The sequence below is a fragment of the Chiloscyllium plagiosum genome, chromosome 6 (genome assembly GCF_004010195.1).
Source record: "Chiloscyllium plagiosum isolate BGI_BamShark_2017 chromosome 6, ASM401019v2, whole genome shotgun sequence".
Classification (NCBI taxonomy): domain Eukaryota; kingdom Metazoa; phylum Chordata; class Chondrichthyes; order Orectolobiformes; family Hemiscylliidae; genus Chiloscyllium; species Chiloscyllium plagiosum.
The window spans coordinates 45396478-45404674 of record NC_057715.1 but is presented as its reverse complement, the minus strand read 5'-3'; the positions used below and the strand labels follow the sequence as shown (position 1 = coordinate 45404674).

Genomic DNA, 8197 nt, shown 5'->3' with positions numbered 1-8197 from the left:
TGAGAAGAGGGGGATGGGCTGGAAACTGAAAGAACTTTTGAGGCTAGCTTTTGTGTATAGTTTTGATGGCTACAAGTTGAGAGTTTACTGTTTTAAATCCCTGTCTCTTTATTTTACCTATGAGACAGCTTGTTGTCTGCATGTTGTCCTCAACTCCACATGGTATCATTTCTTGAAACAAAGGATTCTTATCTGAGGATTTGGAAGTTGAATGTATCGAATTAATTTACCTTTCAGGTTTGCTTCTATAGTTGTGCATTATTCGAACAGTACTGATATGAACTAAACAGAAGAGATCAGAGATGTAATGCTACAGATTGTTTTCAATACATTGTGGAGTAACTAATTCGGATTTATTTCAGAGTCCCATTAAACTTGGATAGCGCGAATGATAGTGGAAATGTTTCCTCTGAAGGGATGTGGATCCCATCCCCCACAAGCAGCACATTAGCAGTTTATTTTTCTAGCCGGGAGAGCCTCTCCAAGTTTGTTATGTGGAGCTGCTGAAATTCCTGAACCTTTCTTAATTTCCCTTTCTGCTCAACCTGGCAATAATCCACACACTGGCACAACAGTGGTTTTCCACATGCTGGACAGTGTTCATTCATGGTATAACTGACACCCTCTTGTCTTCTGGAAGGGAGTAGAGTGTCATGAGGGGAATTAACAGTGAAAGGAAATCTCATATTGAACTGTTCTTTTTTTTCCCAAGTTAGCACAGCCTACAGTGTCCTTAAATTGATTCTTATCTGAGGCCTTATAGATTTTTTAAGTTGTCCTTTCATTTTAATGTCCACTTATATATTTCCCCTTATCAAGCAATAATTGTGTTTCAATGAAAAGCTGGGCACTGAAGAGTCTTTCTAGATTTTTACCTGATCATTTGATTTAGCTGTTTTTGTACATGCTATTAATTCAATTTAGAAAATAGTGGTCTGATCTGCAGATTTCTTGCATTGGAAGAGAACTCCTATCATTATAGGCTTTAAAATTATTTCTTGCTTTTACTTATTTTTCCCTTCAGCTTCTCCTCAAATAGTCCCTATTGACAGTCTTGAGGTCCAAACTGACTGGATGAACAGATTTGCCCCTCCCCCTCAGACACAATGTAGTGCAGGCTGGATAGTAGTCAAGCAGCCTGGAACCTGATTGAAGAGCTCGGCTTGCTGTCAGCTCGGAGTTTGCATTCTGCAGAGGCTGTCTTGTTTGTGGCTTGTCAGCAATTGCTTGCGACAAGGTTCTTTGCCATGTGTGAAAGCAACTTGGCATGAATGCAGGGCTGTACCATGTCTCACACCCTGATGGGGGTCGGGGGAGGGGGGGAAGGAAAGGATCAGTCCAGAACAGATAATAGGCCACAAAGTATTCCCCCAAAATTGCTTTGATATTGCCCCAGTGTCTTAATGTTAAGGGGGCCAGAGTTTGTGAGAAAGGGGTCTTGGTGTTAATTTTCTCAGCTGCACTGAACCTGAAGTAATCATTGAAACAGAAGGTAAGTGTCCTAAGTCTCCATTCTGTAGCAATGCTTTAGTGAATTGTCTGCTGTTTCTGCACTGATTAGCTTTATACGTAGTCTGCTGTTTGCACCATCAAATACTCACCCTTAAACAACATATCACTGCAGTCAGTATGCTGCTGAATCTCCTACAGGGTGCCTAAGTCTAAGACGGCCTCTTTCAGCTGGGACTCTGCTGTAAAGTCTGGCTCGGTCAATTTGCTGCAACACAATGGCCCCTTGCAGGCCTCAGAATACTGTACAATTCTTTCAGTGAAGGGTGTTGACTGCTTGAGTGGTAGCAGTGATTACATTGCATTGGAGTCACACAGGCCTAATTCGTGAGAGTACCAGCATAGCTTTTCTTGTCAGGAATACATTGTTTCATTTTAATATCTGTGATATAGCATGATATTAGCTATTTGACGAGGTGTGAGTCTAAGTTTTAGTTTTGTGTTTGTATTTTTGAGACACAGAACACCTGGCTTTTTAAAATTGAAATTGTAGCTAGCATGATCCTGAAGTTTCTATTTAAGCTGTCTGACAAAAAGATGTATTGTTGCACATGGATCAAATACTCACCCACCAAATCCTTTGTTGAATTGTAATTTATGAACGAAATGCAAAACTTCTAGTAAGGATAGCTTGCCTGTTGCCCCACTAGGCTTTGACTTGAGGTTTTAATTTGTAACATTTTAAAACAGACTTCAACCTGATTTGCAAAGGAATCAATATATATTTAGTCCAACTGTATTTTAATGATACATTTCGAACGTCATCCTAATATGCAGTAATATATAGAATAGCCATATCTCTTAAGACATATCTAAATATCTAATGTGAAAGACAAAGCGGGTAAGGATGGGAATCCAGCATCTGTGTTTCTGACTGCATTTAGCAAAAAAAATATTTCTGCCACTAACTGATGAAATTGTGGTGGATGTAATTGTTTTTAACATTTAATAATCGTTTCTGTGTATTGGTCAAGCTCTAAACTAATTCCGAGTCAGGTAATTAAACAACAAAGAGTTTAAAATGCTCTTCCTCTATTGGCAGAGATTGGATTTACAGTAAAATTTGACCTTCATTTCTGTGAGTGGGAAATTGACATTTCTATCAATGTGACCACCTGCAATGATATTTAGACACCCAGTTGCATTACCATTATAAGTTGTCAGAGAATGTTTGCATTTTGGGTTAATGTCTGATGCATTCCTTATTTTCTCTATTGCATTCCCCTTATCTTTCTTGCATCTGTAAATCCTGTATCACCTGATTAATGCCCGATTAAATTAAAAGTGCTTGTCATATGCTAACATACCTTTGCATGCAAACTGTGACGGACACACAGTCATATTATTTATATCAGACGTGAGTGCCTCAGAGATGCTCAGCATTCTATGCCAGACAGCTCTCCAGGTACAATTGCAACATGTGGATTGAAGCACCTCACCGCTCTGTACACAGATTTCAACTTATTGGCTGACAAATAATTGGGTGTAAAAGAATATTAAGAGGAATAATGTACAAAGGTACGTTACTATATTCTTGAAGAAAATACACATTTATACTCTCTCCAACCCTTTTTCTTAAAAGTGCAAGTATATTAATTCATCACTCTGATTAGGACAAATGTTGTGGTTATGCTGTTAATCAGGATCTGGGTTACAGGGGAACTGCTGATATAATGAGTTTAGAATCCTATCTTAGTAAACTTTGTAATTGTGCTTGAAAGTTCCTTAAACTTACAAATAAAGTTAAAATTTCTGTTAATCCCCAAACGCTGCAAATTGCTGACATTAACAGAACTTGGAATTCTGATCTACCAATGAGGCAACAGTCACTTCCAAACTTTAAGAGAGTTTCATTCTGAATTGGGAAAACTGGTGATGAGCAGAGAAAGAAAAGAGCCAGCTGCATGTGCTCAGGAACACGTATGGCATATATCTAGGTGAAAGGATAATTATACTTGTGCCATGTAGGTTCACTTCAAACTAATTTCATCGATTTTCTCTATTTGGTAAAATATCAGTAAAAGCATTTTGATAGAATGATACAGCCTAGTGAATAGCTATTCAGCGTGATATTTGGGCCTCCTCAGATATTCAAACAGTCCATGTCCAAATGCAGCAATACCTGCACAATATCCAGACTTGGTCTGACAACTGGCAAGTAACATTTATGCCACACAAATGCCATGCAAAACGTATCTACAACAGAGAGAATCAAACCATCTTCCCTTGGTACTTAATGGCATCACCATCACTGAAGTCCACATTATCAGTATCCTAAGGATTACCATTAACCAGAAATGGAATTGGACAAACCATATAAATATACTGGCCCCCAAAACAGGGTAGAGAGTAGGAATCCTGCAGCCAGCTATCACTAACAAGGCACAAATCACTGATGAAGTACTCATCACTCGCCTGGATGAGTGCAGCTCCAGCAACACTCAAAAAGCTCAATGCCAACCAGAATAAAGCAGCCCACTTGATTGAGACCCCATCCATCATTTTAAACCTTCATTCCCTTCACTACTGATGCAACATGTTATAACTGTGTGCCAGCCACAGCTCCAGTGTTGTAACTTGTCAAAGGCACCATTAACAACATCATTCAAACATTCTCTAAGGACACAAGCAGCAGTTGCTTTGGAGCACCACTTGCCACAAGTTCTCCTCCAAGCCATAAAGTATCATAACTTGGGAAATATAGAGCTGTAGCTGTTGAAGAAAGTGTCTTAAGGATTATTAGGGATGAGCAATAAATGTTGCTCTTGCCAACAATCCTTGCATTAAAAAAAGAATAAAAGCAACTGTGTCTACTTCCCTGCGACTTTCCATGAGTGGCATTACCCTGTTCCTTCCCCATGATCTAGCTGTGTTACCTCCTTCAAACCTTTAATCTGTCCTCTTGAAGAAGTTATTATGAAATCTACTAATGCAACAACCTTCTCAGGTAGTGTTCCCAGATCCATATAATTCACTGAATTTGTACTGAAGTTTTTCATTTCAAGTGTAGTTGTTTTGAAGATTATGTTATATCTGTGCCCATGAATTCCTGACTCTTCTGTCAATAGGAATAGAGTAAATAAGCAAGGTTTTTCAATACCACTCAGAATTTTTAAGGCCTTTATTAAATTTGCTTTTAACATCAAGTGAATTATCTCATCTGCTTAAGCCTCTCATTTCAAATACCTAAGGCACCCTTTCCAAACCTGCACATCTTCCCTGAAGGATGAAATATTAAAAAAATACATTAAAAGCTTCAGTAAGTATAAAAAAGTGAGATATAAAGTAAACATTGTATCGTCAGATGATGAGACAAAAGAATTTGTTTGTTGTTTATATAAATGATTTTAATGAGAATTTAGGAGATGTGGTTAGTAAGTTTGCTGATGATTCCAAAATTGGTGGTATGGTGGACAGTAAAGAAGGCTATCAGTTGGGCTAATGGGCAGAGAAGTGGCAGTTGGAGTTTAATCTAGATACATGTGAGGTATTGCATTTTGGTGAGACAAACCAGGGCGGGACTTACATAGTCAATGATAGGAGAAAGTGAGGTCTGCAGATGCTGGAGATCAAAGTTGAAACTTTATTGCTGGAACAGCACAGCAGGTCAGGCGGCATCCAGGCAGATTTTATTGGCCAACCAGTCACCCAGCTTTTCTGCTCCTTCCCTCTTTGTCAGCTGGAACTCAGTCAGTCACATTTGCTTGTAAAGTCAGGCTCATTTGGGAATTAAAACACAACAGCGAATGCTGGAGATTGGAAACAAAACAGAAATTTCTGCAGAGACTCTGCTGATATGGTAGCATCTGTGAGAAGAAAGGACAGGAGTGGGAATTTGTGCTTGGAGTCCGAGGAGATAGGAGAGGTGCTAAATGAATATTTTTCATTAGTATTTACACTGGAAAGAGACAATGTTGTTGAGGAGAACACTGAGGTACAGGCTATTAGATGAGATGGGACTGAGGTTCGTAAGGAGGAGGTGTTAGCAATTCTGGAAAGTGTGAAAATAGATAAGTCCCCTGGGCCGGATGTGATTTATCCTCAGATTCTCTGGGAAGCCAGGAAGGAGATTGCAGAACATTTGGCTTTGATCTTTATGTCGTCATTGTCGACAGAAATTGTGCCAGAAGACTGGAAGATAGCAAATGTTGTCCCCTTGTTCAAGAAGGGGAGTAGAGACAACTTTGGTAATTATAGAGCAGTGAGCCTTACTTCAGTTGTGGGTAAAGTGCTGGAAAGAATTATAAGATATAGGATTTATTATTAACTAGAAAGGAACAATTTGATTAGGGATAGTCAACACAGTTTTGTGAAGGGCAGGTCGTGCCTCGCAAAGCTTATTGAGATGGTTGAGAAGATGAATGAGGGTATAGTGGTTGATGTGGTGTACATGGATTTCAGTAAAGCGTTTGATAAGGTTCCCCATGGTAAGCTGTTGCAGTAAATATGGAGGTATGGGATTGAGGGTGATTTAGTGGTATGAATCAGAAATTGGTTAGCTGAAAGAAGACAGAGAGTGGTGGTGGCAAATGTTCATCCTGGTGTTCAGTTATTAGTGGTATACCATAAGGATCTGTTTAGGGGCCACTGCTGTTTGTCATTTTTATACATGACCTGGATGATGGCGTAGAAGGATGGGTTAGTAAATTTACAAATGACTCTAAGGTCGGTCGAGCTGTGGACAGTGCTGAAGGATATTGCTGCTTACAGAGGGACATAGATAAGCTGCAGAGTTGGGCTGAAAGGTGGCAAATGGAGTTTAATGCAGAAAAGTGTGAGGTGATTCATTTTGGAAGAAGTAACAGTAATACAGAGTACTGGGGTAATGGTAAGGTTCTTGCAGTGTGGATGAGCAGAAAGATCTCCGTGTCCATGTACATAGATCCCTGAAAGTTGCCACCCAGGTTAATAGGATTGTTAAGAAGGCATATGAACCATGGGGTTATGTTGCAGCTGTAGGAAACTATGGTGTGGCCGCACTTGGAGTATTGCGTACAGTTCTGGTTACCACATTATAGGAAGGATGTGTAAGTTTTGGAAAAGATGCAGAGGAGATTTATGAGGATATTGTCTGGTATGGAAGGAAGGTCTTCTGAGGAAAGACTGAGTGACCTGAGGCTGTTTTCGTTAGAAGGAAGAGGTTGAGAGGTGACTTAATAGAGATGTGAAAGATGATCAGAGGATTAGATAGTGTTAGCAGAGAGAGACGTTTTCCTCGGATAGTGATGGCTAGCATGAGAGGACATAGCTTTAAATTGAGCGGTGATAGATATAGGACAGATGTCAGAGGGGTAGTTTCTTTACTCAGAGAGTAGTAATGGCGTGAAACTCCCTGCCTGCAACTGTAGTAGACTCACCGACTTTAATGTCTTTTTAAATGGCCATTGGATAAACATATGGATGATAATGCAACAATGCAGGTTAGTTCAGCTTCAGGCTGGTTTCACAGGTCAGCACAACATTGAGGGTCAGAGAGCCTGGACTGTGCTGTAATGTTCTGTGTTCTTTGAAAGCAAGATAATATTTCGAGTCTGGCGATTCTTCATCAGAACTGTTAACAGCTCAGGAAAGGTGGTAATATATTGAAGTGACGTTTGTGGGAAGGGGTTGGTCTTGCACAAGGTGACTTACTTGCCGATTTACTTCCTCCAACCTCAGTATCCAAGGCCTCAGGCACACCTTCCAGGTGAAGCAGCAGCTTACCTGCACTTCTCTCAACTCATTTATTTCATTCACTGCTCAGAATGTGGTCTCCTGTATATCGGGGGAGATGAAACACAGATTTGATGACCGCTTTGCTGAACACCTACACTCTGTCTGTAAAACATGACCCAGAGTTTCCCACTGCCTCCACTTCAACACACCACTGTGTTCCTACACCAACATTTCTGTCCCAGATCTGTTGCAGTGTTCCTTAACGCAAGTTCAAAGAACAACACTTCATTTTCCACTTGGGGATTCTGTTTCTGTTCTGCTCATTCCTGAAGAAGGGCCTGTGCCCGAAACGTCGAATCTCCTGTTCCCTGGATGCTGCCTGACCTGCTGTGCTGTTCCAGCAATAAAGTTTCAACATAGTCAATGATAGGCCCTGGTGAGTGTTGTTGAACACAGAGACCTAGGGGTGCAGGTTCATAGTTCTTTGAAAGGCTGGTGAAGAAGGTGTTGATACGCTCCCTTTCAGAGCATTGAGTACAGGAGTTAGAATGTCATGTTGCGGCTGTATAGACATGTGTGAGGCCACTTTTAGAATACTGCGTACAATTCTGATCTTCTTGTTATAGGAAGGATGTTGTTAAACTAGAAAGGGTGCAGAAAACATTTACCAGAATGATGCTGGGACTGGAGGGTTTGAGTTATAAGAAGAGTTGAATAGGCTGGGATTTCTTTCCCTGGAGCATTGAAGGCTGAAGGGTGACCTTATAGAGGTTTCTCAAATCATGAAGGGCATAGATTAGGTGAATAGCCAATGTCTTTTTCCAAGGGTAGGGGACTCCAAAACTAGAGGGCATATGTTTCAGGTGAGATGGAAAAATTTAAAAGGGACCTGAGGGGCAACTTTTTCACACAGAGGGTGGTACTTGGAAAATAATGAGTGGCGAGAGGTAGGGACAATGATAATATTTGGACAGGTACATGAGTGGGAACAGTTTAGAGGGATAGTGATCAAATGCATGCAAATGGGACTAGT

The 8197-nt window shown here is 40.4% G+C and overlaps 1 long non-coding RNA gene across 1 annotated transcript in view; it reads left to right on the top strand.

Annotated features, from left to right (window-relative positions):
• The first annotated feature begins 1144 nt into the window (after positions 1–1144).
• The window catches only part of LOC122550554, a 56250-nt gene continuing 49197 nt past the window's right edge, over positions 1145–8197 (top strand). Inside the window, exon 1 of the long non-coding RNA XR_006311884.1 lies at positions 1145–1492. This is a non-coding gene — a long non-coding RNA (uncharacterized LOC122550554). The remainder of the gene's footprint in view (positions 1493–8197) is intronic.